This window comes from Cucurbita maxima, unplaced genomic scaffold, assembly GCF_002738345.1.
Source record: "Cucurbita maxima cultivar Rimu unplaced genomic scaffold, Cmax_1.0 Cma_Scf00068, whole genome shotgun sequence".
NCBI classification, from domain to species: Eukaryota; Viridiplantae; Streptophyta; class Magnoliopsida; order Cucurbitales; family Cucurbitaceae; genus Cucurbita; species Cucurbita maxima.
Window position 1 is genome coordinate 256,520 of NW_019272084.1, and position 7,631 is coordinate 264,150.

Here is a 7,631-nt window from a genome sequence, read left to right on the forward strand (position 1 = left end):
AGTGAGATCTATTATATCAGTCTATTTTCCTAGAGCGACTATTCTAAGCAGACAATTGGATGTGTACTTAATTTCTACACACAATCCACACATGTGAATATGGGCCTACCAGTCGATCCGCACACCTCCTCGGCTCTTTTATAGTCGGGAAAGCATTCTCTAGTAGCTATTGATGTCGAACACCCATTAATAATAGCGACCGTAATAACACCATTTTGGTAAATATAATAATCATTTTCTTGCCTTGTAGCATACGCGTCCATACCCTCGTACAAAGAGAAGAGGTATCTCCCAATGTATGAACACACAATAATGTATGAGGTCCTAACATTTTTCCTTTTCATTATCATGTATGACAACCCCTCTAGCGTTCCCTTCATATCATAACATTTTCATCAAAATTTCCTTGCGTATATCGGAGTTGTACATTATGCCAATTTGTCATTTGCATGTTAGTCCTATCATATATAGTTCATGTCGCATATTTGTCATATCATAAACTTATCATGCCTTTAAAAGTATCAATTCATATTATACACATATCATATCATATATCATAACATTCACGTAACATAACTCAAGCATGTCTTCAATAATTATCATATTGTAAACATATCAATTGATCACATACAACATAATATTCATGTATCAACTCATACACATATCAGTTCATAACAGTTTGCATATATGAGCATATGATACATGGGAAGCTAGGGCACGTGTCATCATTCATCATATAATTATAACTAAACCGATGGTAGGGCCACTTACTTGGTTAGCCTTAGCCGGCATTTTCCCTAAATTTGAGTATGTTCGCTTCTCGTCCTTCGAAATTGCTCTAAGTGTCACAGGTTGTCATTTTTTATTAAAATATCCATTTTGTTTCCCAACTCAATTTAAATTACATCGAGAAAATTGGACCTTATACTGACCTTAAGTGTCTTAAACAAGACCAAATTCAGCTTCGAGATTGTCAGAACGATGGAAACTGGGCTATTTTTCTTTATTGAGCCGAGGGACTACATTTTGAGCCGCGGAGCTGAGCCGAGCTATTTGAGTTGTGTCAGCCTAGGAGAATTTTTGTTGTAAGCGTGATATGTGGTGCAACGGGGCACTGACGCGTGTGCAAGTCAAGTTGGGTAGAGGCGTGGATTGTTGCAAGCGTGCGGGTCACTATTTGTAGGTTGGGCTTGCATTTTATGGGTCTTGGAACTTTGGGCGCTGTACGTGGGCTGAGGGAAAATTGGTTATTGGGCCGAGACGTTGAAGGTGGGTCTCAATTTACTAATTTGGGCCTCAAGTGTAGGTGTGGGCCGAGTGCAAAAATGGTTGGGTAATGAGTTATTAGTTAGGTTACTCGATCCAGATCCAACCCGAAGTCCACGGACTTCGTCTTCCTAACCCGACTTCTTTGAAAAACACAAAAAAGTTCTCTCTCCTCTGAAAACTGTACTCCAACGTCTGTTTCTTGTTGTTTTTCCTTTTATGCTTCTCTGTTGGCCCCTCTTCACTCCCATGAGGCTTCACGACTTGTAGATACCTATAATACACAGAACCCAAAAATCAAATATCATTTCCGACGAAGCACAATGTTGCTAAAACGTAAAAAGCTTACCTTTCGTGTAAGTGCAGCTGTCGGTGGTTCTTTTCGTGGTGTGTGTTGGTCGTTTCGACGCGGATCTCCTCAATTTTTTCTTGCAGAAGAACGTTCGAACTCTCTCCCTATCTTGTTTTCCTTTTAGTTTTTGTTCTAGGTTGCGTTCTAGGAAGGTTGAGGGTCAATTTGTCCTCGTGTTTGGCATGTCGTGGAGTCGGGGGAGGGCATGGTCGAGGTGGGAAAGATAATTCCTGCACTCGTTGGAATTCTCGCAAGTCTCCAGCGATTAGGCTGAATTTTTTTTTAATTGTTGTTGTCATTCATTATATACACCTAAAATAAACTTTCGTCCTCTTGGATTAACTCAAGGTACTTTTCTCTTATCTTATTCTCTCGCATGGCTTCCTCTGTTTGGTGGTTCCGCCAAAATACTTTTACGAAGACAATATTCCTATGCATAAGACCTTCACTTCGCGGGCTAGATTTTAACCATTTTTTTTCATAACTTAAGTTTTCGTCAATTTGAAGAGGTTTATAGACAATCACGTGCATAGGATCCGTCATGTATTTCCTTAGCTTGGATACATGGAATACATCATGTACGCTTGAGAGGGGGGTAGTAAGACCAACTTATACGCTACCATACCTATTCACTCTAGGATTTCGAAAGGTCCAATAAAACGAGGACTTAGATTACCGTTACGTCCAAACCTTAGAACACACTTCATAGGAGGCACTTTCAAGAATATCATGTACCCTACCTCAAATACTAAGTTCCTATGCGTTACATATGTATAGCACTTTTGTCTGCTTTACATGGTGCGTATCCTTGTTCTAATTTTCTGTATGGTCTCATTCGTAATACGAACTAACTAAGGTTCCACTAGTGCCCGTTCACCTACTTCACTCCAGCACAGCGGGGATCTACATGTTTTCCATATAACGCTTTGAACGGTGCCATCTTGATAATTTGTTGAAAACTACTGTTGTACGAGAATTCCATCATATGCAGCTTGGTAGTCCATAACACATGCTCATAACGTATCTTCTAACATTTGATTCAACCACTCCATTTGACCATCTATTTGAGGGTGAAAGGCAGCACTGAAGTCGATGAGAGTACTCAACACTTTCTTGAGTCCATGTCAAAATGTCGATGTAAAGCAAGGGCCACGATCCAACACTATCGATACTAGAACTCCATACCACCTCACGATTTCTTTCACATATAGTTGAGCCCATTTTTCTATTGTGTATGTAGTTTTGCTCGGTAGGAAGTGTGCCGACTTTGTCAATCTACCGACAATTAACCAGATTACTGTATAGCCCTTTAATGTCCTGAGTAAGCCCACTATGAAGTCCATAGCGATATTTTTTTCACATCAACTCTAGTATACTTAGAGGTCATAATAGTCTTGCCATTTTTTGACTGGGAGCTTTTACTTGTTGACACACTAGGCATTTACTCACAAATTTCGCTATATCCTTTTACTCATACTGTGCTACAAGAAGTGCTGTTTTAGGTCTTCGTACATCTCGTTACCGCTTGGATGCAGAGAGAATGGCAAGTTGTGTGCTTCAATCAATATTTCATTTCTTAATTCTTCCATAGCTAGAACATATAATCTTTGACCTAGAAACCCACCATCTGATGACTTGGAAAAGCTATCCACTAGTCCCACTATTAGCTGACTCAGTATCTTATTTAGATTGGGGTTCCTCTTGTTCGGATTTGATAATCCTTTTTCTGAGTGTGAGCTACACTGTGAGTCGAGCCTTCTGTGCTATGACTCCCTAGTTACTCCAACTATGTTAGCTCGCCTGAAATCCACTTGTACTCGTGACTCTCTAGTGATGAGGGCCGGCGAGTGTGCGTTTTACGACTTAGGGCATCTACGACCACGTTTCTAGGGTCGTACCGGATATCTATATCATAGTCTTTCATTAATTTCAAATACCTTCATTGCCTCATGTTCAATCCTTTTTAGGTAAATAAGTATTTTAGGCTTTTATGGTCAGTGTAGATTTGAGTTTCTTTTTTTTTTCCATATAGGTAGTGTCGCCAAATCTTTAATGTGAACACCACTGCGTTCAATTCTAGGTCATGCGTAGGATAGTTTTTTTTTTCATATTCTTTGAATGTGACGTGACGCATAGGCAACAACCTTACTCTTTACATCAATATGCACCCTAATCCCTTCTTGGATGCATCGTTGTAGATTACATATTCCTCTGAGCTTTCCGGCACCGTGACCACTAGAGCTGACACTAGTTTTTGTTTTAGGTCTTGGAAGCTAGCCTCACATGCGTCATTCCATACAAAAGGTACGCCCTTCCTCGTCAACTATGCAAGAAGTGAGGCTATTCTAGTGAAGTTTTGTACAAACCTTCGATAGTAGCCTACTAGCCCTAGGAAACATCATACCTCTATAACTGTATTTAGAAGTTCCCACTTACTGGTGTCTTCTATCTTAGTGGGGTCCATTGAAATCTCGTCTTTGGACACCACTTGTCTTTAGATGAGACTTGTTGTAGCAAAAATTCACATTTGGAGTGTTAGGTTATGGAGTCTGCTCTCTTATTTATAGCTTGGTCAACGGTTATACCCTGGTAAAGCTATATCCGGTAAAGCTATATCCGGTAAAGCTATATATGGTAAATAGCTATATATAGTAGATGGTTAAATCTGGTAAAGCTATATATAATAAATAGCTATATATAGTAGATGGTTAAATCTGTTAAAGCTATATATAGTCAACTGAACTATATATATATCCTCGGTAGAGCTTTGAAAATGTTCTTTCTGTATTCTCTGTATTCTCTCTTACTGTACATACTTGAAGTCATCAATATAAATTCTTTAGCCAGAGTTCTCCTTGCATTTTCTCTATCCTGTTCTTTGTGTTCATCTAGATCGAGTGTGTGCATTGTTGTGTGATCCGATTTCGATTTCTGGAAGATGAAGATTGAAGATTATCTGTATCAGAAAGATCTTCACGAACCCCTATTGGGGGTGAAGCCGGATACCATGACCATGGAACAATGGAAGCTCAAGGATCGACAAGCCTTGGGGCTGATCCGGTTGACGTTATCCAGAAATGTGGCGTTCAACATTATCAAGGAGAAGACAACGTCAGATCTATTGAAGGCGCTGTCAAATATGTATGAAAAACAGTCGGCTATAAACAAAGTGTATTTGATGCAGAGATTATTCAACCTACAGATGTCTGAAGGTGGATCTATAGCTGATCATATAAATGAATTCAATATGGTCGTAAGTCAACTGAGTTCGGTGGAAATTAATTTTCGAAGATGAAATTAAAGCGTTGATTTTGATGTGATCTTTACCCGAGTCATGGAATACTATTGTTGCCGCAATCAGCAGTTCCCGAGGATCTGATAAACTGAAGTTTGATGAAATTCGAAATGTAGTTCTTAGCGAAAGTATTCACAAACGAGAAACTGAAGATTCATCAGGCAATGCTCTCAGTGTTGATCGAAGAAGTAAATCAAAGAGCTCAAACAAACATGAGCGATCAAAATCAAAGAACCGGAGAAAATCTCCAAACAAACCCAACGTAACGTGTTGGAGCTGTGGGGGAAAAGGACACTTTCGAATAGATTGTACAAAACTGAAGAAGAAGCAGAATCATAAATCTGAAGATGATGATGATTCTATATATACAACAGAAGATACTGAGGACGTTTTAATCCTTAGTGTGGACAAGCCAGCTGATTCCTGAATTTTGGATTCAGGTACATCATTCCATTCATCTCCAAATAAGGAATTGTTTCGAAATTTCAAATCGGAAAATTTCGGGAAGGTGTATCTTGCCGACAACAAAACCTTAGAGATTGAAGGGAAGGGATATGTCTCCATACAAACTCCAACAGGAAATCAGTGGACATTACAAGATGTCAGTTACATTCCTAGTCTCAAGAAGAACCTGATCTCTATTGGTTAGTTGGATAGCATAGGCTATGCAGCAGAGTTTGGAAAGAGTTCGTGGAAGATTGTGAAGGGCGTCATGGTTGTTGCACGTGGCACAAAATCCGGAACCTTATACACTACTGCAGAGTGTATAAACATGATTGTTGCTGCTGAGAGTGCTTCTAATTCAAGTCTATGGCACAATAGACTTGGACATATGAGCGTCAAAAGAATGAAGATGCTAGCTGCGAAAGGAGCTTTAGAAGGCTTAAAATTTGTTGATATGGGTCTTTGTGAGAGTTGTGTTATGGGCAAACAGAAACGAATTAGTTTCACAAAGACTGCTAGAGTATCGAAGAAAGTGCGGTTGGAAATGGTTCATACAGACGTCTGAGAACCATCTCTAGTTTCATCACTTAGTGGATCAAGGTACAACGTCACCTTCATCGATGACTTCAGTAGGAAGGTATGAGTTTACTTTCTGAAATAAAAGTCAGATGTGTTTACCACCTTCAAGAAGTGGAAAGCTGAAGTTGAAAATCAGACCGGCTTGAAGATCAAATGCTTGAGGTCTGACAATTGAGAAGAGTACAACAAATCAGAGTTTATAACATTTTGTGCAGCTGAGGGAATTAGATTAATAAGAACAATTCCCGGTAAGGCAAGACAAAATGGTATTGCAGAAAGAATGAAGAGAACATTGAATGAGCGAGCAAGAAGCATGAGGATTCATTCTGGACTACCAAAGATATTCTATGCTGATGTTGTGAACACAGTAGCATATTTGATTAATAGAGGGCCGTCAGTACCCTTGAATTTCAAATTTCCCGAAGAAGGAAAAGAACTCAAGTACTCTCACTTGAGAACTTTTGGTTGTACTGCGCATGTTCATGTTGATCCAGAGAAGAGAGATAAACTTGATGCTAAGGCTGTGAAATGCTACTTCATAGGCTATGGCTCTGACATGTTCGAGTACAGGTTTTGGGATGAGAAAAATATGAAAATCCTAAGACACTGCGATGTGACATTTGATGAAAATGTCATGTACACGGACAGAGAGAAGATAAACTCTAAGACTACGAAGCAAGTGGGAGTTGAACTTGAGTGGCAGAAAAATTCATGCAGTGATGTTACAACAGAAGCTCAAGAAACTCTTGATTCTATTGCTGAAGAACCAGACATGGAGCAAGTTACACCTAAGCAGGTGTTGAGGAGATCATCCAGAACTATCAGAGCACCAGATAGATATTCAGCCTCATTACATTATCTGTTGCTGACTGACGAAGGAGAACCAGAGTTCTTTGATGAGGCCCTACAAGTGGAAGATTCAACCAAGTGGGAGCAAGCCATGGATGATAAGATGAGCTCACTTGAAAAGAATAATATGTGGGTGCTGATTGAGTTGCCTACAGGAAAGAGAGCTCTGTTGAACAAATGAATGTTCAGAATCAAGGTTGAACCAGATGGCAGAATGAGGTTTAAGGCTTAGTTAGTAGTTAAAGGATATTCACAAAGAAAAGACATTGATTATGCTGAGATCTTTTCTCCAGTTGTGAAATTAACTACTATCTGAATTCTATTGAGTATTGTTACATTGGAGAATTTGCACCTTGAGCAAATGGATGTAAAAATGGCGTTTTTACATGGGGATCTAGATGAGGAGATATATATGCAACAACTAGAAGGGTTTGCAGCTCCAGGCAAGGAGCACATGGTGTGTAAGCTCAATAAGAGCTTATATGGATTCAAACAAGCACCGAGACAATGGTACAAGAAGTTTGACTCCTTCATGTGCAAGAGTGGTTTCCACGAGAGTGAAAAGATCAGTGTTGCTACCTCAAGAAATACACTGATTCTTATGTGTTTCTACACCTGTATGTGGATGATATACTAATTGCTGGATCAAGTATGAGGGAGATAAACCACCTGGAGGCAAGCTTGTCTTCAGTATTTGAGATGAAATATTTGGGTGCAGCGAAGCAGATTCTTGGGATGAGGATTTCTCGAGATTGATCTGCTGGCACATTAAATCTATCCCAAGAGCAGTACATTGAGAAGGCATTGTCCAAATTCAAGATGAATGACGCTAAACCCAAGACTACC